Source organism: Panthera uncia, chromosome D1 (assembly GCF_023721935.1).
Source record: "Panthera uncia isolate 11264 chromosome D1, Puncia_PCG_1.0, whole genome shotgun sequence".
NCBI classification, from domain to species: Eukaryota; Metazoa; Chordata; class Mammalia; order Carnivora; family Felidae; genus Panthera; species Panthera uncia.
Window position 1 is genome coordinate 79,472,155 of NC_064808.1, and position 26,582 is coordinate 79,498,736.

At 36.2% G+C, this 26,582-nt stretch overlaps 1 protein-coding gene and 1 long non-coding RNA gene across 3 annotated transcripts in view; one reads left to right on the forward strand and one right to left on the reverse strand.

Moving 5' to 3' along the window:
- LOC125915046 (uncharacterized) overlaps positions 1-7,710 on the forward strand; it is a 74,330-nt gene extending 66,620 nt beyond the window's left edge. Inside the window, exon 5 of the long non-coding RNA XR_007455543.1 lies at positions 6,027-7,710. This is a non-coding gene — a long non-coding RNA (uncharacterized LOC125915046). The remainder of the gene's footprint in view (positions 1-6,026) is intronic.
- Positions 1-26,582, reverse strand: part of PGR (progesterone receptor) — a 104,926-nt gene that overhangs the window by 67,122 nt on the left and 11,222 nt on the right. The gene's annotated exons all lie outside the window — the stretch shown is intronic.

Here is a 26,582-nt window from a genome sequence, read left to right on the forward strand (position 1 = left end):
TCACAAGAAGAGAGAACAGGAAGTAGGGAGCAAGATTTTCCATTCTATACAGAGAAAAAACTTAAACAGTGCACATGGATGTAATTGTTTTTTTGAAGGGAGGCTCTCCTGCCTTCTACCCCTAGGTCACAAATATTTAGGAAAAACCAAAAGCCCAAAAGAAACACCAGCATCTGGGATACTGCTGATTATAGTATTTCAATTTCTTAAATGATTTACAATGGCACCTTCTCTTTCAGTGCTCAGAGGGAGTTCTTCTTACCAAGGTTCTCAGTCTATGCTCTTGTAACCATTGTTTCCTACCTGCTTTCAAATCTTGCCCTTTCTCTCCTAAAATCTTTAGACTCTTCCTCTCCAATGATATCCTCCTTTCACAAGTGTTTCCATGCCAAAAAATTCTAGCAGCAATAAGGGAAAAATAAAAGGAATTCTGTCTCACTCTAAATTCTTCCAGGATCCATGCCTTGGTCATCTAACTTGTTGAAAAAATCATCTACATTTTCAGTCTCTAACTACCCAACTTCCTTTACTCCTCAGCATACTATAATATGGCTTATATATATTCACTGTTCTTATAAAACGGCTTAAAAAAGATTTCTTCATTCCTAAATACTGTGGATTCTTTCTTGACCTTCTGTATAATTTGCCACAGATAATTTCTCTCCCCACCTGTCTCCTGCTTTGTTTTGGGGGGCATGTCTCTTCTGACTCTTCATGTGTCTTTCTAATGGTTCCTTTAAGTTCCATTTGCCAACATCTTGTCCTTTGCCTATTTCTTATATGTTTTACTCCACTGTACACACCATATGGGTAGTTTCATTATCTTCTTATGGCTCCAAAACCTCACTCTGAGCTCTGCCCTTCCAACCACTTATTTGTAGTTACTTCAAACTCACTCAACATATATAAAAAATAATATAGTGATTATCTGGTCAAATTGTTACTTTTATAAATTGTATTATTCGCGAAATTGTGGAACAAATTAAGGAAATTCAAAAGAAAATCATCTACAATTTCATTATCATGCCCTATCATTTTTGTGTTTCATTCTAGTTGGCCTATACAGACCTAGAGGATACTTAATACTTACTTGTTAATATTCATTAAGTGAATGCATATACACTCTTATAAAACCCTCATACATTCAACAAGCATTTATTGCTTATCATGTATGTCCCAATACTGTTTGAATAATCACTTTTCCCCACTAAATGTAAATGCCTAATTTACATGCCTAATTTCCACCTAATTTTTGATACTATACTATAGTTTTAAACAGCAGAGTTACTTGAAATAAGATTTATTATTCAAAGTTTGGATCTGGATCTTACTATCTATAAGGTAATAACAACAGCAGCAGGCCACTATCAAGTATTTACTGAGTTACTTGAAATAAGATTGATTATTCGAAGTTTGTATCTGGATCTTACTATCTATAAGGTAATAACAACAGCAGCAGGCCACTATCAAGTATTTACTATCTGCTAGGCACTGTTATAAACTATTTGCATGTATCAACTCATTTATCATCATAGCATCCTTATTATTAACATTAGTCCCATTTTATAGAGTTAACTGAAGCACAGAGAAGTAACATTTCTAAAGTCACACAGCTAGACATTTGAGCCTAATTAACCTGAAAGGTAGTATAGAAATTTATTATTATTAACCTGAAATTTATTATTATTAACCTGAAAGGTAGTATAGAAAATTAAGAGTGTGGACTTTGGTTTTTTTCGTTGTTGTTGTCATGATTTTTTGTTTTGAGAGAGAGAGAGAGAGAGAGGTGAGGAGGGGAAGAGAGAGAGGGAGAGAGAGAATCTTAAGCAGGCGCCACATCCAGCACAGAACCCAATGGCGAGATCACGACCTGAGCCGAAATCAAGAGTCTGACGCTTAACCAACTGAGCCAGCCAGGTGCCCCAAGAGTAAGGATTTTGGAGCATTACTGCTTAAGTTCAAATTTCAAACTCCTTACTTAGTAGCTAGATGACTTTGACAAGTAAAATGAAATAATATTAGTACCCAGAATTGGATCTAAGGATTAAACAATCTCATGTAAGAGTCTGTCAAATAGCAAGTAATAAATGAATGTCTGCTACAACTATGATTATTGTCACATCTCTAAATACCAAATACAGTACTGGATCTGTTCTAGATCTAGCCCCAAAATTCTATACTTAGTGAAGTTCTTCGGTTTGAAAGGCAATTGAAAGACATTCTCAGATATGCATAAAATCAGGAAATGAGAGCCCAGTACACACTCTGAAGAGATTCCTAAAGATATAACTTAACCAATAATGGATGAGTTACAATAGAGAATGCACGAGGAGAGAAATCTGGCATGAAAGATTGCTGATGAGTACTAAATAAAGTTAAACATAGATTTAAGTATAAATGAGAAAATTATAGTTATCAAATAGAATGCAATTCTTATAACTCTTGGGGGGGGGAGAGCTAAGCATTCCAAGATTTGACGTCTGAAAAGGAGGAAAATTTCTGATAATAAAGGCTATTGGCATGAAGGCACCACCTTGAGGGGTAGGCATGATTCATATCATCATGGGCTGCCTGTAACAAAATGGAAAGGCTTAAAGAAATCTGAAAGTTACGCTATGGTCAACTTTAACACTAATGTTAGGCTATCAAAACTGCAATGCTGGTATAGCATCATGCAAGCAGAATTTAGGGGGTAAAATTAGAGGTTAACCTTTCCCAGGAGGCCTTTTGGCTTAAGAAATGTTTCACCCAACCAGTTCCAACTAGAGCTAAGATAATTTGGCATGGGGCCCAGGCATTGCCTCTGCAACCAGAAAGCTTGGCCAGGACTCAGAGCCACCGAGAAGGCAAGGAATACAGAAAGGACCACTCTGTCATATGTGTCACTCCATCAGGTACCTGGCTGTACATGCAAGTGAAGAAAGTTCATGCCCAAATGCACTGGCTCTGTCAAAACTTTATCCAGGACATCTTCAAAACATTGAATTGTGAGGGTTATGAATCCAGCATAGTGTGTAGTGCTACCACTTTTCTTTAGACAATTTACATTCTGGTTTTGAAAAACAGATCCACTTGCTCATTCCTCATAAATCACAGATTTAGGCTCAATTGTTGCTGCTCCTCAGTCCAACACAACATTGTCACTCTAAAACAATTTACAAAAAGTCAGTCTTCAAATTACTTAGTACGTTCTAATATCCTTGCTATCTACCCATACCTTCACCACCAGGAGTTACAAGACATCCGGGAGTATTTATAAGCTATGGGCCACCACAAACAGAATGAATGGCACAATGTTAAATAATAGGAGAATTCACCCAAACAGGAGATACTGTCTAAATCTCCCCTTTTAATATATACATCATCTGCCCCTTCTGAAACCTGGGGCAATGTTACCAAAAGTCTGTAATAGAACACCACATTTTCTCTTTCTCCTTAGAAAATCTCATATATTTCAGGGTGGGAAGAGCAAATGGTAATTACTATTACATCTTTTCTTTTGAATTTCATATTCTGTTTTATGTTCTAGTTGTACTAACATCCTTACATTTCCCCAAAGTCTCTCATACCTTTATGACTCTCCTCCCTTTTCTAAGTCTACCTGTTGAACAAACTCTTAACTGGTCTAACTGATCCGAGAAAGGCCTAGACGTTTCTTCTACGTTACCAACTAAATATTCAATATGTATCTACTATAAATACTGTTTGCCTGCCTTCCCTAGGTTTTGTGAAGGTAAAAACTAGGTCTTTTGTAAGTTTTGTGTTAAATAAGACTGCAATAAATATTTGTTGAATATATGTACACATAACTATATTTTTTGTTTCACTTATAGCCATAACTATGGTGTACTCAATGATATAGGCTCTACAGTAGTATTTCACTTATTGTCATATATGGTAAATTTTAAAAATGCCTTGCTCCAGATTTGTATTTAACATCTTTCAACATTTTTATACACAATGCTTATTATTTCAACAAATTTCCTGCCTTTTTATATTAATAGACCATGAGTTATAAGTAGAGTCTTAACAAGCTTATTTTTATAGTTTTTTTATAATTTTTAAATTTCAATATAATTAACAGTGTTAGTTTCAGGTGTACAATATAGTAAATCAACAATTCTATACACCACTCAGTGCTCATCACGATACTCTTAACCCTTTCTATTTCACCTAACCCCCCTCCCATCTCCCCTCTGATAACCACCAGTTTTTCCTCTATACTTAAGCATCTGTTTATATCTTTTTTCTTTGTTCATTTATTACAAACTTATTTTTAACATCTACCTTTGTAAAGACATAAGTTTTTATTATTTCTGAAATTTTTATATTTATCTGAAAAAACAGATTATTGAATGGCTATATTTATGTTACTTCTAACTGCTCCCTATCTATATATCTATATATCTATATCATATATTTATAAATAAATATATGATATATATTATAATATATCATAATTATATATATAACATATTATATATACTTATTTAATATATATTTATATAACTTTAATTTAATATCTTATATTTATAGAACTTTAATTTAATATATTAATATAACTTTAAGTGTTACTATCATTAAAAGGATCATATTCTGTGAAAATAAAAGCATTATTAAAATGTGACTGGATCATTTTATATGCCTAATGGCATAAGAATTTCGGATACACGATAAAATTCCATTTTGATTGAAATGAAATCTATTATAAGCTAAAAAGAGATTTACCTTTAAAATAAGACTTCTGTATTATTTTTGTTGCCTTATAAGCACAAGTGAACGCATTTCCCTTTGATTTGAGAGAAGTCACAACTTTTTCACGTCTTCCTTTGAAAAGGAGGGGGAAATATGTAGTAAAATGGCAGGAAGAATGAATATATATATTTAACAGATAAAGAACAAAGAAGAGGAAGTTGGTATTGTATCACTTGTGAAGCATAGGGTTGAGACAACATGACCTGGTACTTATGGGGGCATTCCTTCCACCACAAACACAAAAATGCTGAATAAAACGTCATGGAAATAATGTTGTTTAATTATAGTCTAGAACAAAAAACGGGGGTATCCCAATAAGCCAGAAATTTAAAAAGATAAGCAGAGAGGAAACTGGAATGTTCAAAAAAAGTTTTAGGTGTAGATATAGGACCTAGGAGCCAAGAACTGGAGTTTAACAGTCACAAGGAGCCAGGATTTGTGGCCTCAGGCCCACCAGAAGAAGAGCATGGGAACTGAACCCTGCATAAAATGGAGAATCTGAAGGCTGTCTTATCCATGAAAATAGGGCTAGAAAACACTACACAGACTATGCTGATGAAGCCAGGAATCTGCCCAAAACTTTGGGTGGGGAGAGGAGTCACCCATAACTAACAATAAAACATACAAAAATCTTGGCCTTTACAAGAGGTGATTTTCACTACCACATGATGTATGAACCTGTGCCAAGGAACAAATACTGGTCTAAGACCAGTAAAACTCCTAGAGTCCTGGGAAAGCCAAATGCAAAACTCATCTGTAAAAGCAGGTATGCATATTTGCCAAAAAAAGAGAGATCTGTATGAGAATATTTATAGAAGTAGTGTTTATAATTAGTCCCAAACTGAAAACCCAAATGATCATCTACAGCATAATGTATAAACAAACTCTGTTTTAGTTATTCAGTACATTATTATACAGCAATGAGAAAAAATATCTAGCCTGTGCAGAAATGTGGATGAATTCCATAAGTATAATGCGTAAAATAAGTAGACACAGAAAAATGCTCTATGATTCCATTAATATAAAGTTCTCAGACAGTCAAAACCATATATAATGTTAAAAGTTGAGAGGTGGTTACCTGTGGAGAGTGACTGGAAGGGGTGTAAGAAGGCTTCTGGGAAGCTAATGATTTGTAAGTGGTTTAATTTGGGTGATGACATCCTAGTTTCATTTACTCAATAATAATTCATTAAGCTCTACACCTTTAACTTGAGCACTTTTCTAAGATTATTCATGCCAATAAAAAGTTTGTACTTTCTTTTTAAAAATAGTTCCACCTAAGAGGACAGACTAGAGGATACTGTGATCCAACACAGAGGGAGTCTGTGTAAAGCCAACCATTTGAAGTCCAGAGACTGAGGATAGAAGGAGTGTCCAGAGAGAAGAGAGGTATCACCTACATTACAGGATTATAGCTGAAGTTTCCGGTGAAATATCCCAACAATCCCACCAAGTATCCTGCTAGAGAAACAGTTATAATCATCCACCAAACAGAGAACTCCACTGATAGTCATATATGTATGTGCCAAGTACAACTGTGCCCCTCCTTTTAACCCCTCTCTTCCTATGCCTTTTACATTGAAAGGTGAAAATAAGTTGTTAAGGGGTCTTAGGAATGTGAACATGGTAAACAGAAAAAGGTGATCTTGTTGATTCTTCTATGCAACTTCAGGCCCCAAGCATTGCTAAGCTTTGGCAAAGGAGAAACCTTAAATTAGGTGAGAGTTTGGAATTTTTATGATTTTAGTATCATGCTGACCTGTGCATTGTGGTTATTAAAATGAGACTGTTCTTTTGATTAAAAACTATGGGAATGGACCAAGATTTCATAATTTCATAGACAAGATGGAACAACAAGCCCACAGAGGTACTATCGTTAGAGGTCATGTTGATGTTGGCATTGTGAAATATGTATACACACACACACACACACACACACACACACACACACACAAATACATAAACATGGATAAAATAATAGAATTATTTTAATATTGCTATAAATAAAATTGCAAAACAGTGCTTCTCAGCTAGAGGTATTTTTGCCCCCTTCTCTAATCTACCGCTGGGACATTTTGCAATGCCTTGGGACAATTTTGGTTCAGACAACTGACGAAGTAGGTGCTACTAAGGAGAGGCCAGGGATACTGTTAAACCTCCTACAATGCACAGGACATCCCAACAACAAAGAATTAGCTGACCCCAATGTCAACAGTGCCCTCTGAGAAACTTTAGAATAAACTCATTATTGCCCCACTTTTTTAAAAAGATGTTTTCTAGGTCAGTCCACTAAAAATGCCTATAAGCAAACACAACTGTAGCAGCAATAAACACTGGGATCCAGATTGCTGTATCTAATATCATTTTTATCTGAAAGAAACCAGAGATCCTTGGAGAAATGGCTGATCTAGGTTGTGGCTGGAAATGTACAAGTTGAGCCTGTGGTGCTTTGTTGTGACAGAGTTTGATGTTATTGAGGGTTAATGAAACTGTGTCAAAGCCACACAGACCAAAGACAATTTGAACATCAGAAGGAATCTAGTTCAAGTGATTAAAATATATTGACTACATAAAAAGTCATTACTACATGATGACATGTAAGAAAAGAAAGAAGAAGAGAAATAAACAAAATATACTCACTGGAAACTACTGGAGGATGCTAAGGTACAAATTGATTACTTTGAAAATTGATAATTAAATGGAAATAACTGAGCATCTACTAGGCCTTCCAGTATTTTAAGATTACTAATTTATACAAAGAAATATAAAAAAAAGATTTATAACTGATAAAATAAGAAAGAATAATGGAAGCAGAAAATAATCCTTTTGCAATCCCTAAGGAAATGACGACCACTTGTCAAGTCTGAGAGGACAGTTAAAATACTCCTCTGTTTTTCAACTATGTGTCTGTGTGATGCCACATTTTCTTCATATGCTTCAATCAAAACAACATGTTGCAACAGGCTGAATGTAGGCACAGATATGAGATGCAGCTGCATTTTATTAAGGCAGACATTAAAATGACTTGTAAAAATGTAAAACAATGTCAAGTTGTTTCATTAAAATTTTAGGTCTGGAAAATTAATATCAAATGGGTTTGCTATTTCTCAAATGAGCTAATAAGTTAAAAAAATATTTTAAATTTATAATATGATAAATATTGATATAATCCACATAAACAAAAACTCTGGGTTCTCAATAATTTTCAAGCATATAAAAGAAAGGGCCATACAACCCTGGCCTGCATATGATTTTTGTCAAAACGTTTAACCTGAATCTAATCATGTGGGGAAAAGAAACCAGACAAATCCAGATTGTGGGAATTTCTACAAAACAGCTGGCCTGGACTCCTCAAAAGTGTCAATGTCCTGAAAGACAAAAAGAGGTAGGTGGATCCTTTTAGATTAAAGGAGATGAGAGAGATTTTTTAACCAAATGAAGTACATAGTTCTTGATTAGATCCTACATGAAAAAAAACAACCTATACAGCACATTTTTGGAATAGTTTGGGAAATCTGAACATTGATATATATGATATACAATTATTATATCAGTATTAAATTTTCCATTGTGATAATATCAAGGTTATATTGAAGAATGTTCTTGTCCTTAGAAGATATGCTCTAAAATCTTGAGAGGTGAAATATGATATCTGCAACTTACTTTTAAATAGTTATATATAGATATTCCTCATACTATTCTTTCAAATTTTCTGGATGTTTTCTAGAAGCCAAAGTTTTCTGAAGACACAGCAGAGTGAGATAAAGGCTTGGACTAGTTTTTCACATTAGCCAATCTGGGGCTGGGTATGTAAAACTGGAAAGGAGAGAGAGGGAACAATGACTATTTGACCGAGTGTGAAAGGGAGCCAGACAATAATGAAGTAGTAAGTTTAAAAGTATCTTCATATAAGATCCAAAGTGTTTTGTTTGTTTGTTTGTTTATTAAAGTGAAGGAAAAGGTGTGTGGGGAGGGAGAGAAGGAAGAAAACAAAATTTTATTGAGCATATTATGTGCCAATATATTAGGAACTTAACTGGCTTATTCCATGTAATCCTTACAACAAAATAGATACTACACAGGTATTTAATTTTCCCAAGGGGAAAATGACTAGTCAGGTAATGAAACTACCTAAAAATAAATTAGACGTAAAGAGTCTTGGGCTGAGAACAAAGAGGGCACAAAATATGTCTGTCAAGAACAGAGATGTGGGCACTGGGCATCAGACATGAGCATGTGACACATGAAAGAGGGCTGCTTGAGAGTTACATCACACTGGCAGGGGCAGGTATCAAGAGCATAGAGAATGGCACCTTCCATCTCTTACACAAGAATGCTGTTAAGCTTCATCCTGAACCAGAGGCCACCTTAAGAATCCAATTTCTCTCAAGTATCAGGCAAACATGTACTTCAGTAGAAGTTGGGCATATTCTTAAGCTATTACACATAAGTGAGAATATGTGTTACGTTCATCTAAGAATAACAACTTATTCTGATAGAATTCTTTGCAGTACCGTTTTTATTTAACTTTTAAATTTACTTCTGTTATCCAAATTCTACCAACTATTATTAGACCTTGAATAAATCATTTAACTTCTTGGTGCTTCATTTTCCTTATAATAAGAGTTGAAATAAGAGTTCAAAAGTTGTTTGAGAGTTAAATAAAATAATGTGTTAAAATATGTAGCACTATTACATAGAATAATAATAATAGGTAATAATAATAGGCAATAATTAATAATTAACAGCTAGCAGCTAGGACAGTTCAATAAACAAACATTTATTGAATATCTACCATGTCCTGACATTGTTCTAGGTGCTGATAAGATCCCAGGAGCTTACTTTCCATAATTAGTTAATACTTTTGCTTAAGTTGTTTTTTAGTTTATTCTTCAGAAACCCTGATTATGTGTTGAATATATGTTCTCTATTAATCATATCTCTTATTCAACAGCACAGTTGTAAGACCAAATGCTTTATAGTCACATAGACTCTGACTCAAATTCTAGTCCTACCACTAATACCTTGAGAAAATTATCTTAGTTTTCCCATTTATAAAATGGAAATGAAGATAAACACTATCTAAGGCTGTTATATGGATTAAATGAATTAGTTAGAGAAATTACTTAGCACACTGGTACATAGTAAACATAAAAAATCATAGCTTAAAATTTTCATCAATATGTCCTTTTCCTTCATTGTGAAGTAATGCCTTAAATATGAACCCTACACAACTTATTTTATTCTCTTCATAGTTTCTAATATAGATTTTAACTCTCCTATAACATTTTTGGATCTTACCTCATCCAGCTATATTTTAATCTTATAGTTCTTTCCTATGATCCTCATTCTTATTTCATAGATTGCCATCATTTTTTATCTTAAGACTCTAAAGCCAATTCTTACCCAAATATTTCTTCCTTTTCTTTTAGCAAATCAGTTATAAGTATGCCTTTCCCTAAAATCAGATATACTTATTAATGATACAGTGGTCAATCAAACAACTTGACAAGACTCTAGTGGGAGAATGTAACTGTTCAGTGGGAGACTGGCAGTCACCAAAGTTTGGTACGTTTAGGACATTCACATAGGCTGTACATTAGAATGAGCTGGATGAATAAGGAATGTCAGGAAATGGAATTAGAAAAAAAAGAGCCAATTGCCAAGACCCTGAGAGAGATGGTCTGGATTGTCAGGGAACTAGTGAAATCAGTAACCAGAGGGCTAATAGGACTAATAAGTACAACTGCAACTTTTTACCCAAATATACCTGCTCTTGGAATGTAGCCTGCTACCATGCTTCTATAGATAACATTCTTGCTTAACACCATGATACCAAAATGTTGATATAATTCTTTTACAGAGACTCAAGTCTTCAAAAGAAACTGCCAGAGCTGATCAGGACCACTGACCTCTTTGAGCATGTACAAGTGTCCAATGGACAAACTTTTAGCATAGAAGGGCCCTAAAACTCCATGCTTGGATCATGCTAAGGATGTCATTTTATGGTCATGAGTCATAGGAAGATTGTATTTAGAAGATCTGTGCAGGCACAGACAACAAAATGACTTAAACCCATCCTATTTTGAAGTTCCTTTCTCCTGTACCCAGATCCTTTCCCATTTGCCATTAAATATCTCTTACTCTCCCTTCAGGGAGACAGATTTGAGACAGACTCCTGTCTCCTCATTTGGCTGCCTACTGAAAAACAAAAACAAAAACAAAAACAAAAAAACCTTCCTTGCTGCATACTCGATGTCTCAGTGATTGGCTTTGTTGCACATCTGGCATATGAACTTGGGTTTGGTTATGCTAGTAACATTAGAGCTGACTGAGCCAGAGGGAATGGTAGTGGAAAGGAAGGTCAGACTATAACAGGGCAAGACTCAATAGGGCCTTGGAGATCACTATAAGAATTTTAATTTTTCTCTGAAGGAAATAAAATGCTGTTGCAGAGTTTAGAGCAGAGAGGAGTGACATAATCTGGCTTATATTTTAACAGCATCATTTTGGCTTCTAATTGAAGTATAGATTCTAGGAGGGCAAGTGTAGAAATGAGAACAGTTAAGAGTCTATCATAATAAATCCAAAGGAGAATAATCATGGTGATTAAGAGGTCATATTCTAGATATATTCTAAAGGAGGAATCAAGTAGGATACAGAATGTTACAGGTGACATTCCAATATTTAACTTTCTTAAGTCCTCAATGTTACTATTAAAAAAATTTTCCTCTTATTTCTTCTCTTTATTTCCCTTTACTTTCTTTCTGACTGTAGACCAGTTGCTCCTTCCTGAGGCTAGTCTTACTCCTCTCTTTATAAATGAAACAATGCCGCTGGATCTCTTCTGATCTCTTTCCTAATTATCTACACATCTTTTAACTTTTAAAACAACGAATTGTATGTATTATCTATCTAGTTACACCTGATACTTTCAGTTATTTATTTAGCTAACCAGTAGGCATTTAGGGAAGAAATTGCACACAGACTTTAAAAACCCACACAACCATATTACCTTAAGAAAAGTTCACATACTACTGAGAGATGAAATATTTAAGATATCTACAAAATAATCAGAAAAAATTACAAAATTATATGTCAACAAGGTTGTTTAAATCATTGTGGTACTCTGATGCGAGACTATGGTACTCTGATTCAACATTATGACCTTTTTAAAATTTTGAGAGAAAGTTCGTGCATGTACACCAGTGGGGCCAGGGCAGTGGGGGGGGGGGGGGCAGCTAGACTCCCAGGCAGTCTCTGTGTTGTCAGCACAGAGCCCAAAGTGGGTCTCAATCTCAAGAACTGTGAGATCATGACCTGCGCCAAAATCAAGAGTAGGATGCTCAACTAAATAAGCCACCCAGGCACCCCAAGCTTATGACTTTTTACATATATATAAACTGTTCTTTCTTTCATATCTATGAATTTATTTTTCCTTTTGAGATTGCAATCCTGAATTTATCAACATTTAATTTCCTTATTTTCTTCAAACTTCTGCTTTAGAACACCAGGTGACTTAAGATTCTGTTATAAATCTCTAGAGCCACTCTGGCTTCACCTGAAATTGGCTTTGCAAAAAACCAGAATTCTATGACCAAAAAATTAGCATTTTCCTACCCATTATTTAGGTCTAGTCTCCCAAATATATAAGATTATACTATCATCATATTTTTAAGCCTTTTATGATAAATTTCTTTAAAAAAATAATTTTTTAATGTTTATTTATTTTTGACAGAGAGAGAGAGAGAGAGAGAGAGAGAAGCAGGGGAGGGGCAGAGAGAGAGGGAGACACAGAATCCAAAGCAGGCTCCAGGCTCTGAGTTGTCAGCACAGAGGCTGACGAGGGGCTTGAACTCACAGATCGTGAGATCATGACTTGAGCTGACGTCGGACACTCAACCGACTGAGCCACCCAGGCACCCCGATAAATTTCTTAAACAATTGTTATTATTATGTTTAATTCTTTTTTTAAATATGAAATTTATTGTCAAATTGTTTTCCATACAACACCCAGTGATCATCCCAACAGGTGCCTTCCTCAATGCCCATCACCCACTTTCCTCTCCCTCCCACCCCCCATCAATCCTTAGTTTATTCTCAGTTTTTAAGAGTCTATTATGGTTTGGCTCCCTCCCTCTCTAAGTTTTTTTTCCCTTCCGCTGCCCCATGCACTTCTGTTAAGTTTCTCAGGATCCACATAAGAGTGAAAACATATGGTATCTGTCTTTCTCTGTATGGCTTATTTCACTTAGCATCACACTCTCCAGTTCCATCCATGTTGCTACAAAGGGCCATATTTCATTCTTTCTCATTGCCACGTAGAATTCCATTGTGTACATAAACCACAATTTCTTTATCCATTCATTGGTTGATGGACTTTAGGCTCCTCCATAATTTGGCTATTGTTGAATGTGCTGCTATAAACATTGGGGTACAAGTGCCCCTATGCATCAGCACTCCTGTATCCCTTGGGTAAATTCATAGCAATGCTACTGCTGGGTCATAGGGTAGGTCTATTTTTAATTTTTTGAGAAACCTCCACACTGTTTTCCAGAGTGGCTGCACCAGTTTGCATTCCCACCAACAGTGCAAGAGGGTTCCATCTCTCCACATCCTCTCCAGCATCTATAGTCTCCTGATATGTTCATTTTAGCCACTCTGACCAGCGTGAGGTGGTATCTCACCGTGGTTTTGATTTGTCTTTCCCTGATGAGGAGTGACATTGAGCATCTTTCCATGTACCTGTTGGCCATCTGGATGTCTTCTTTGGAAAAGTATCAATTCATGTCTTCTGGCCATGTCTTCCCTGGATTATTTGTTTTTCGGGTGAGGAGTCGGTGAGTTCTTTATAGATTTTGGATATTAGCCCTTTATCCCATGTCATTTGCAAAAATCTTTTCCTATTCCATCAGTTGCCTTTTAGTTTTGTTGATTGTATCCTTTGCAGTGCAGAAGCTTTTTATCTTCATGAAGTCCCAATAGTTCATTTTTGCTTTTAATTCCCTTGCCTTTGGAGATGTGTCAAGTAAGAAATTGCTGCAGCTGAGGTCAGAGAGGTTTTTTCCTGCTTTCTCCTCTAGGGTTTTGATGGTTTCCTGTCTCACATTCAGGTTCTTTATACATTTTGAGTTTATTATTGTGAATGGTGTTAAGAAAGTGGTCTAGTTTCATTCTTCTGCATGTTGCTGTCCAGTTCTCCCAGGACCATTTGTTAAAGACACTCTCTTTTTTCCATTGGATATTCTTTCCTGCTTTGTCAAAGATTAGTTGGCCATACTTTTGTGGGTCCAATTCTAGAGGCTCTATTCTATTCCATGGTCTATGTGTCTGTTTTTGTGCCAATAATATGCTGTCTTGATGATTACAGCTTTGTAGTAGAGGCTAAAGTCTGGGATTGTGATGCTTCATGCTTTGGTCTTCTTCTTCAATATTACTTTGGCTATTCGGGGTCTCTTGTGGTTCCATACAAATTTTAGGATTGCTTGTTCTAGCTTCGAGAAGAATGCTGGTGCAATTTTGATTGTGATTGCACTGAATGTGTAGATTGCTTTGGGTAGTATTGACATTTTAACCATATTTATTCTTCCAATCCATGAGCCTGGAATGTTTTTCCATTACTTTCCATTTTTTTCAATTTCATTCATAAGCTTTCTGTAGTTTTCAGCATACAGATCTTTTACATCTTTGGTTACGTTTATTCCTAGGCATTTTATGGTTCTTGGTGCAATTGTGAATGGGATCAGTTTCTTTATCTGTCTTTCTGTTGCTTCATTATTAGTATATAAGAATGCAACTGATTTCTGTACATTAATTTTGTATCCTGTGACTCTGCTGAATTCATGTATCAGTTCTAGCAGATTTGGTGGAGTCTATCGTGTTTTTCATGTATACTATCATGTCATCTGCAAAAAGTGAAAGCTTAACTTCATCTTTGCCAATTTTGATGCCTTTGATTTCCTTTTGTTGTCTGATTGCTGATGCTAGCACTTCCAACACTATGTTAAACAACAGCGGTGAGAGTGGACATCCCTGTCATGTTCCTGATCTCAGGAGGGAAAGCTCTCAGTTTTTCGCCATTGAGGATGTTAGCTGTGGGGTGTTTATAAATGGCTTTTATGATGTTTAAGTATGTTCCTTTTATCCCGACCCTCTCAAGGGTTTTTATTCAGAAAGGATGCTGAATTTTGTCAAATGCTTTTTCTGCATAGATTGACAGGATCATATGGTTCTTATCTTTTCTTTTATTAATGTGCTGTATCACATTGGTTGATTTGTGGACATTGAACCAGCCCTGCAGCCCAGGAATGAATCCCACTTGATCATGGTGAATAATTCTTTTATATGCTGTTGAATTCGATTTGTTAGTATCTTGTTGAGAATTTTTGCATCCATATTCATCAGAGATATTGGCCTATAGTTCATCTTTTTTTTAAGGGTCACTGTCTGGTATGGGAATCAAAGTAATGCTGGCTTCATAGAATGAGTCTGGAAGTTTTCCTTCCCTTCCTATTTTCTGGAATAGTTTGAGAAGGATAGGTATTATTTCTGCTTTAAATATCTGGTAGAATTCCCCAGGGAAGCCATCTGGTCCTGGCCTCTTATTTGTCGGGAGATGTTTGTTAACTGATTCCATTTCTTTTTTTTTTTTTTTTTTTTTTAATTTTTTTTTCAACGTTTGTATTTATTTTTGGGACAGAGAGAGACAGAGCATGAACGGGGGAGGGGCAGAGAGAGAGGGAGACACAGAATCGGAAACAGGCTCCAGGCTCCGAGCCATCAGCCCAGAGCCTGACGCGGGGCTCGAACTCACGGACCGCAAGATCGTGACCTGGCTGAAGTCGGACGCTTAACCGACTGCGCCACCCAGGCGCCCCAACTGATTCCATTTCTTTGCTGGTTATGGGCCTGTTCAAGTTTTCTATTTCTTCCTGTTTGAGTTTTGGAAGTGTGTGGGTGCTTAGGAATTTTTCCATTTCTTCCAGGTAGTCCAGTTTGTTGGCATATAATTTTTCATAGTATTCCCTGATAATTGCTTGTAATTTGGAAGTATTGGTTGTAATAATTCCATTTTCATTCATGATTTTATCTATTTTGGTCCTCTCCCTTTTCTTTTTGAGAAGCCTGGCCAGAGGTTTATCAATTTTGTTTATTTTTTCAAGAAACCAACTCTTGGTTTCAATGATCTGCTCTACAGTTTTTTTAGATTCTATATTGTTTATTTCTGCTCTGATATTTATTATTTCTCTTCTTCTGCTGGGTTTGGGGTGCTGTGCTTTCTGCTTCTAGTTCCTTTAGGTGTGCTATTAGATTTTGTATTTGGGGTTTTTCTTGTTCCTTGAGATAGGCCTGGATTGCAATGTATTTTCCTCTCAGGACTCCCTTCACTGCACCCCAAAGCATTTGGATTGTTGTATTTTCATTTTCATTTGTTCCCATATAGTTTTTAATTTCATCTCTAATTGCTTGGTTGATGCATTCATTCTTTCATCTCCATGCTTTTGAGGTTTTCCAGACTTTTTCCTGTGGTTGATTTCAAGTTTCATAGCATTGTGATATGAAAGTGTGCATGGTATGATCTCAATTCTTTTATACTTATTAAGGGCTGTGTTGTGATCCAGTATGTGATCTATCTTGGAGAATGTTCCATGTGCACTCAAGAAGAAAGTATATTCTGTTGCTTTGGGATGCAGAGTTCTAAATAGATCCGTCAAGTCCATCTGATCAAATGTATCATTCAGGGCCCTTGTTTCTTTATTGATCCTGTGTCTAGGTGATCTATCCATTGTTGTAAGTGGGGTATTAAACTCCCCTGCAATTACCACATTCTTATCAATAAGGTTGCTTATGTTTTGATTGTTTTATATATTTGGGGGCTCCCGTATTCATCGCATAGACATTTATAATTGTTAGCTCTTTCTGATGGATAGACCCTGTCATTATTCTCTTGTTACAACCTTTATTTCATCTATTATGTCTTGTTACAACCTTTAATTAAAGTCTAGTTTGTCTGATATAAGTATGGCTACTCCAGCTTTCTTTTGACTTCCAGTAGCATGATAGATAGTTCTCCATCCCCTCACTTTCAATCTGAAGGTGTCCTCAGGGCTGAAATGAGTCTCTTGCAGACAGCAAATAGATGGGTCCTGTTTTTTTATCCATTCTGATACTCTGTGTCTTTTGGTTAGAGCATTTAGTCCATTACATTCAGTGTTATTATTGAAAGATATGGGTTTAGAGTCATTGTGATGTCTGTAGGTTTCATGCTTGTAGGATGTCTCTGGTACTTTGTGGTCCTTGCAACATTTCATGCACAGAATCCCCCTTAGGATCTCTCGTAGGGCTGGTTTAGTGGTGATGAATTCCTTCAGTTTTTGTTTATTTGGGAAAACCTTTATTTCTCCTTCTATTCTGAATGACAGACTTGCTGGATAAAGGATTCTCTGCTGCATATCTTCTCTGTTTATCACATCGAAGATTTCCTGCCATTCCTTTCTGGCCTGCCACGTTTCAGTAGATAGGTCTGCTACTACCCTTATGTGTCTACCTTTGTATGTTAAGGCCCATTTATCCCTTGCTGCTTTCAGAATTCTCTCTTTATCCTTGTATTTTGCCAGTTTCACTATATGTTGTGCAGAAGATTGATTCAAATTATGTCTGAAGGGAGTTCTCTGTGCCTCTTGAATTTCAATGCCTTCTTCCTTCCCCAGATCAGGGAATTTCTCAGCTATGATTTGTTCAAGTACACCTTCAGCCCCTTTCTCTCTCTTCTTCTTCTTCCCCTCCTTCTTCTGGAATTCCTATGATACAGATATTGTTCCGTTTGATTGCATCACTTAGTTCTCTAATTCTCCCCTCATACTCCTGGATTTTTTTTATCTTTTTCTCAGCTTCCTCTTTTTCCATAATTTTATCTTCTAATTCACGTATTCTCTCCTCTGCCTCTTCAATCTGTGCTATGGCCACCTCCATTTTATTTTGCACCTCATTTATAGCATATTTTAGCTCCTCATGACTATTTCTTAGTCCCTTGATGTCTGTAGCAATAGATTCTCTGCTGTCATGTATGCTTTTTTCAAGCTCAGCATTTAATTTTATGACTATTATTCTAAATTCTTGTTCTGTTATATTGCTGAAATAGTTTTTGATCAATTCGTTAGCTGTCGCTACGTCCTGGAATTTCTTTTGAGGAGAATTCTTCTGTTTCATCATTTTGGCTAGTCTCTGCAGTAGCTCCAAAGTGCAAGGCACTTCCCCTGTGCTGTCCAGAGTAACTTGTGTTTGTGGATGGGGCTGCAATGAGACCTGTTGTCTGTCCCCAGCTCACCACTGGAGCCACAGTCAGACTGGGTGTACCTTACCTTCCCCTTTCCTAGGGACAGGAATCACTGTGGAGAGATGTGGCCCCTGTCTGGGCTACTTGCACACTGCCAGGCTTATGGTGCTGCTTAGATGGGATCTGGCCAAGGATGTATTAGCCAGGGTGGATCTGTAAGGTGGGCGGGAGGGGCAGGCTTAGTTAGCTTTGCTGATGGTGGTCCCCTGGGGAAGGGGCCCTGCAGAACCGGGAGGGAGGCAAGCCTGTTGCCCAAGGAGGGATGGATCCACAGAAACACAGTGTTGGGTGTTTGCACAGTGCAAGCAAGTTCGGTGACAGGTACTGTTTCCCTTTGGAATTTCAGCTGGGGGATGGGAGAGGGAGATGGCGCCTCCCAGCACCTTGTTCCCCCACCGAGCTCAGCTCTGTCTTCCAGGGCTCAACAACCCTCCTTCCTGGTGTCCTTTAGCCCTCCCAGCTCTCTGAGAGCAGAGCTGTTGACTTTTAACATTCCAGATGTTAAGTCCTGCTGGCTGTCAGAACTCATGGAGTCCGGCCCCTCCACTTTTGCAAACCAGACTTTGGAGGCTCTGCCTTGCCCTGTAGGCTGCCCCTCCACCACCCTGGCTCCCTTCCGCAAGTCTGTGTAGCGCTCACCACCTCTCCGCCCTTTCTACCCTCTTCCGTGGGCCTCTTGTCTACACTTGGCTCCAGAGAGTCCGTTCTGCTAGTCTTCAGGCGTTTTTATGGGTTATTTAGGCATATATGGGTGGAATCTAAGTGATCAGGACAACGTGAGCCCAGCATCCTCCTACACCTCCATCTTCCCAGGTCCTACCATGTTTTATTTCAAACACAGTGCTAAATGGTATGGTATAATAAAAGTAATTTAGTCTTTGGAGTCTGGAAGAACTGGGTTTGATTACCAACTCCACCACTAACTGGCTGTGTGACCTTAGGCGAGTTACCTTCCCTCCCTGTCAATTCTTACACTTGCAGAAAGAGAATGGTAATAACTTCTCCAGCAACTCCTGAGAATTAAAGGATGTAATGAATAGAGCACCATGTGTCTACCATGGTACCTGGTATATAATAAAAACACAAAAAACAGAGTCTCCATCCTCCCTCCCTATGCTGTCACATTTCTTAGAATTCTCTCTGGAAAAGGGAGCATTCTTAGTAGGGGCAACTGCCTAGTATATGCTTCCTACACTTTAACTTCACTGTTTTCAGGAATTAAAAGTAGCTTCTCAGCAAAGGACCAAAGGCCCCTAATCTAGATCAAATAATATTTTAAATAATCTTAAAACTGGCTCCCTAGCATCATCTTCTGTCCATGTTATTTACTGTTTTAAATCAAAGCTTCTCAAAAACAAAGCTGACCATGTCACCTCCCAGTTTAAAGACTCTGGCTCCCCTATGAGTAAAGCAGTACTTCATTATGCATAAGAAACAGCTGAATAGGTATTGAAATGCAGTAGAATAGGAGCTTACTTTCGGACTTGTTAGTTTGAGATATTCAGTAGTTATCTATGAAGATCTCAAGTCAGCAGTTAGATATATAAATTCTGGAATTCAGGGGAGAAATATAGAATTCAGGGGAGAGGTCTGGGCTAGAGATAGAAATTTGAGAGAGATCAGGATGGTTTTCTAAAACCATGAGACTAGATTATATATCCAAGGAAATATGTAAACAGAATGTCTAAGGTGTCAAAATACTGAGCACTGGGCCCTCTAAAGTTAAAAGCTAAAGAAGAGGAGACTGAAGAGGAACCAAGAGGGGAAAAAATCAAGAGAGTGTTGTGTCCTGAAAGCCAAGAGGAAAAAAAAAGTATTTTCAGGAAGCTGGAGCAATCAACTGTCAAATGCTACTGATAGATCAAGTAAGACAGGACTGAGAATTACCCATCAGATTTTTGCCATCTGGTAACCTTGACAAGAGAAATTTTGGTGGAGTGATTGGCTGAGACAAAAGACTGACTGCATTAGGTTTACGAGAGAATGGGGGAAGAAAATTCATTGGAGGAGTTTAGCTGCAAAAGGAATAGAGAAATAGTAGACAGAAGAATAAAGCCAACAGAAATATTTTGGCTTTACAATGGGAGAAATAATAGCAAGTTTACATGCTGATATACCAGAAAGGGGGAAATTATGATTTAAGCAGAGAGGGGGAAAACTTTTGGGAGGCTGCTCTTGAGTCAACAGCAGGAGACTGAACCTGGTACACAAGGGGAAAAGGCTGATCTTGACGAGCAATGCAGATCTTTAGTAACAAGAGGAAAAGTTGATTATAGGTTAGATGCTACATGAGTATATGTGGTAGTAGCATTTTCAGAAAGTTTTTTCAGAAAATTATGAAGCAACATCATCAGTTGAAAGTGAAGGTGGGAGTGTTGGAAGGCTAAGAGGAAGGTGGAAGGTAGCCATCCAGAAGACATGGACAGTGAATGGGACTATTTGCAGCGCTGAATATTTAGTGATTATACTCATTTTTTCAATCCCACCTATTAATTATGCAAAGTTTATTTTCCTCTGAAATTCAGCTAGAAAATTTCTGCCCTCCCTGAAGTAAATCAGTTTTCATTACAAATAATTAGGACAAAGAGACAATAGATAATGGATAAGATGTAATGGATAAGAGAGAAAGTTCACTGGGTTCCAATCTCTGCTCTATTTGCTATTTACCTGTGCAAGTGATTTAACTTTTTTGTGCTTCATGTAATACATAGAGCCAAGTTCCCAGCATGTAATAAAGGTTACATAAATACCACTCTTATTATTAAACATATTCAGAACCTACCCATTGAAACCCTCTAGATTTTTTAAGTTAGAAAATTCTATTTCCAAGTGTTTAAGTATGTAGTTGTAAAAGTTTTTACTTGTAATGTATTTATAATGCCTGCACAACAAAATCAAATAACAACAATCATCTGCACATAACTGTTTTTCAAAATGCTCTTTACATCACAAAGGGATGTCTTGCAAAAGGGAGTTACATTGCTTTTCTAACATCACTTTCTGCTTGAAAAGGCAGATGAAGTGTCCTTCTGCTAAACACCTTTTTTTAAAAATACAATTTATTGGGGCTCCTGGGTGGCTCAGTCGGTTAAGCATCCGACATTGGCTCAGGTCATGATCTCGCGGTCTGTGAGTTCAAGCCCCGCGTTGGGCTCTGTGCTGATGGCTCAGAGCCTGGAGCCTGTTTCAGATTCTGTGTCTCCCTCTCTCTGACCCTCCCCTGTTCATGCTCTGTCTCTCCCTGTCTCAAAAATAAATAAAACGTTAAAAAAAATTAAAAAAAATATTTAAAAATACAATTTGTTGTCAACATAGCTAACATACAGTGTATACAGTGTGCTCTTGGCTTCGGGAGTAAATTCATCGCTTATATACAACACCAGTGCTCATCACAATTACTCATTCACAATTTCAATATACAAAGACATGCTAACAAAAGTTTTGTTGTAGTTATTTGTCAATGGTACTTCATTTGACCTGACTTCATTTGGCAGCTGAACCTGGCCCAAACTCACATTTTATAGGCTTCATTCATACATTTTGCTGCATAAATATTAATGTGTTTCATTATGAAGTTTTGTTCTAGATAATTTTTTAAAAATCTATACAATTCTGAATTCTGAAACATATCTAGCCCAAAAGATTTTAGCTTAGAGATTCTGGACATGTATTAAGAAATAAACTTATTGATTATACTGAACATGATGCTGCTGTAGTTTTGCGATGTAGCAGGCCTCAAAATTACAATAAATATTTAGGAAACAATTATTGTTATTTGTCCTTCCTGTATATTTACTACCATGTTGGGTTCTGTAGAAGATTACAGAAGATAAATAAGCTATAGTGTCTAAATTCATGGAGCTTTAAATTCCATCAGGGAGATAACCATAAATACAACATAGGTAATAAACTAAATGTGGTTTGGATCTTGAGGGTAAAAAAAAATCATATTAATTAGGGAGACCAAAAAAAAATAATAATGTTTTTGTGGGGAACGGAGCATGTTAGATGGACTGTTGAGAATACATGATTTTAACATAAAGAGTTGTAATAATGGCTGTTCTAAACAGAAAGAATGGAATGAGCACAAGTACAACTTAGCTAAAGCATGGGACATGGTCCAGGATCCCAGAATACCTTATAATTATATATAACATTTTCATGTGCTTTTCTGGAGTGATTGCTCTTAAGACATTTTCAAAGGAATTCAGTCTTGGTCCATACTTACCGCTTGTTTATTCAGTCTCATAAATCACTTTATCACAGAAGAGAAAATAACATTGAAAGTATTTTTTTTCTGAAGAAATGATATGATTGAGTATTATGCTTCAAAAACATTATAATTTATTAAAATTTTATATAAAGTACATAACACAAAAGGCTGTAGCAGCAGTAGAGAACCAAACACCTAAGTTTATTACATTAAAAAAATTGAGCATGAAAATTTACTTCTTTACTTTGTAGGAGTTAACATAAAAAGGAAAACACAATAGGCTGATAAATTATGTGAAATATGCACTATGTAGTTTATTATATGAGGGTCATTCAGCAATAAGAAGGATATTGTGTTTATCTACCCTTATACAAATTAGGCAGATATGGAAGATCTATAGAGTATGTGGCTTTTGAATATTCTAAATGAAGATAAAGTTTAAAAATCCAGGGAAGTAAATCATTAGAGTTACTGTCTTAAGTATCAATTATTTCAATCTGTCCTTTAAAAAAGTGATTGATAAAAGATTCCCTGGAGTTACTTTGTTTTGCTGATAAAGACAGAGCTCTATAACTCATATGTGATTTTCAGATGATAATGTTGATATTCTGTTCAAATATTAAATAGTTGGATTTGAAATCTTGACCAAACATTCACCCTACCTTTGCAGAGATGTCAAAAAAGGCATCAGCAAATAAAGTCAAGGAACTGTTTAGGATTCATTCAAGTACCTGAATAAACATTTGTTTGAGGCCTAAGGGTTTCCTGTCATGATGAAATGGTATGTAAAAGAAAAAGTTGGCAGAAAATCCTTTGTTCAAATAAAATCTTAAGTGGAAGAATAAAGCAAATAAACAGACAAAAGCAGAGTTGTTCTAGTTTGAAAAAGGAATGGGACCGAGTTAAGGAGCACAATTTGAAAACCAATCCTCTGGAAGAGATCATGTTTTTTTCTGAAAAATTATAAAGTAATTAATATTTATTCAAATACAAAACATTGTGGAGAAATAGCAGAGAGGCACACAAACACAGAAGTTGGAGTCAGATGTCCTGGGTTTGAATCTTGACCCTTATACCTTGTAGTGAGCTACTCATCTGTGATGTCTCCACCTGATAGACTCTTAGAAGGATTACATGATGCTCAAGCGTAGTTAAGTATAAATGAATAAGCCTCTTACACAACATCAGGATATGTTAGTGGAACAAAATGCAATTCTTCTCAATTTGTCTAATTGAATACTATGGTGTGTCACCATGGCTTTGGCATAATTCAAGTCAAAGTATTATTCTCGTGTTCACTAATTGTACAGAAGTTTTTTTTGTTTTGTTTTTCTTCTTCTTTCTGGCTTTGTACATGTCAAAGATAGGGACTATGTACACTTTCATCTTTCTAGTTATAGCATAAGCAACTTTTAAATGTAGTATGTAAAAAAATTAATGGCTTAAACCACTTTAGCAGCATGAAGGAAGCTAATCATATAGTTCATTTAGAGCTGTATCAAAATACTTAATTATGTTCTGGAAAGAGGAACAAGGCATGCACTCAAGAAGACACAAAAAAGTTTACTCAAGTAACGGTGTGATAGTGATGCCTTAATAAAAGGATTTTTATACTATGAACTTTTATACAATAGTTAAAAGAATAAGCTAGGACTATAAATAAATATACAGAGCTTCAAGTCACTGTTGCATGAAAACATGATGAAGGATAATACACAAATTATATATAGGATATCATTTATATATGAACATATCATACACACATTAAAAACTAAGATAGAGATAGGGAATAATGGTAGGGAAGGGCACAGATTAGAAGTATTGATCAAAGAGGACTTAAGCCTTACTGGTAATATTTTACCTTTTTAAAGGAGAATGTATTATTGTGTTACTTGACTAATTAAGGTATAATATCTCAAAGGCTGAAGCAAAAGCACTAGCTGTTAGCATTAACAGGTAGGTCTTAATACCAATGCCTTGCCTTCAGATTCTTGCAGGGGTATTAAGATGCAGGTTCTGAAGGATTGTTAATAACAGACAAACCAAAATAACCTAATATTAAGCAGATCCTCAATGTGATCTTTCTACCCCCTTTTTTTTCAGTGAAGTGGAGACCTTAATGGGTCTTATTGAAAAATTGTGCTTAACACCAGCTTACAACTCATGCTAAATATTAAACTGAGAGACGTGTAGCAGAAGATAAATTATCCAAGTATTTATTAATAATAATATTTATTATTATTTATAGAGTTTAGAATTCCAGTCCAGGGGCTCAGTCAATTGAGTGTCTTGATTTCGGCTCAGATATGATCCCAGGGTCATGGGATCAAGCCCCACAATGGGCTCTGCACTGAGCGTGGAGCCTGCTTGGGATTCTCTCTCCTTCTTTCTCTCTTTCTCTCTCCCCACCCCCTGCCTCCACCCCTCCCCATTTGCGCATGCACATGCTCTCTTTCTCTTACAAAAAAAAAAAAAAAACCCAATCCATTGCATTACTACATGTTTATTTTTAAGATAACAGAAAAACTGTCACAGGGTAGACTGCACCAGAGAGAAAATTAAATAAGATTATTGGTAAATTACCTTCTCAAAAGCCCCAATTAAAAACAACTCTTTAAGTTTATTCATTTTATTTATTTTAAAAGAGAGAGAACATGCACACACATGAATGGAAGAGAGACAGAGAGGGTGAGAGGGTGGGTGAGAGAGAGAGAGAGAGAGAGAGAGAGGGAATCCTAAGCAGGCTCTGCACTGTCAGCACAAAGCACAAGAAGAAGCTGGATCTCATGAACAGGGAGATCATGACCTGAGCTGAAATCAAGAGTCCTACACTTAACCAATTGAGCCACCCAGTACCCCAAGAGCCCAAATTTTAGTCAAAGAAATTATGGTGGAAGCGACTATTGGATAATTTTATGGACTACAAAATATGGAGAAAGCACTATAGAGCTCTAAAGACAGGGAAAATAATTCATGAGTTGGCCAATGAAAATTTGAACGTATAATTAGAGTAGACTTCAAAACAAGGAAACTTATTGGGTGTAAAGAGAGATATAACATAATGATAAAGGAGTTGATTTTCCAAGAAGACATAACAATCATTAATTAATGTGCATGCATCTAACAGTTGAGCATTAAATTTTTGTATGGCAAAAGCTGATAGAACTACGAAGGGAAAGAGATGAATCCACTACTATAGTTGGACACCTCAACACCTCTCTAACAGAAATGGACAGATCTACCAGGAAAAAAAAATTAATGAGGACCCAGTTAAACTCAACAACATCATTCAACTGGTTATAATTGACATCTATAGACTATTTCATTCAGCAGCAGCAGAATGCACATTCTCAAGCTCACTAAGAACATTCATCAAGATAAAAAACACCTTAACAAATCTGAAGAATAGAAAAATAGAAATTATAAAATGTCTGCTCTTAGACCACAATGGGATTAAGCCTTCAACAGAACACACCTGAAAATTAAAAAACACATGTAGATTTTACAACATACTTTTAATTATCACATGATTCAAAGAAAAAAAAATCTTGAGCAATTTAAAAGTATTCTGAAGTAAAAACGAAAGCACAAATTACCAAAATCTGTGGCATACATATAGCAAAAGCAGTGCTTATAGGGAAATTTATAGCATTAACTAGATATTTTAGAAAAGAAGATCCAAAATTTACAATCATCAAAGCTTTCTCCTTAGCAAACTAGAAGAAGAGCAAAGTAAGCCATTTAAAGAAAAAAAAAAAAAGAAATAATAAAAATTAGGTCAGAAATCAATGAAACTAAAAACAGCAAATCAGTAAAGAAAAAAACAACCAAAGCTAGTTCTTTGAAAAGATCAATAAAATCAGTATAAGCCTCTAACCAACCTAATTAAGAAGAGAGAACACAAATTACTAATATCAAAAATGAAAGAGGGGGTATCACTATAGATCCTATATACATTAAAAAGATAATAAAGGAACACTATAAACAACTCTATGCCCACAAATCTAAATGAAAGGGACCTAAATGAAATGGACCAATGTCTTGAGATACACAATCTGCCAAAACTCACACAAGAAGAAATAGACAATCTGAACAGGCCTATATCTATTAATGAAATTGAATCAGCAATTAATAACTTTCCAAAACAGGAAGCACCATGCCCAAAGGAGTTCACTGATAAATTCTGCCAAACATTTAAGGAAGAGATTATCCCAATTCACCACTATCTGTTAGAAAATGAGGGAATGCTTCCTAACTCAATCTATGAGCAAGTATTAT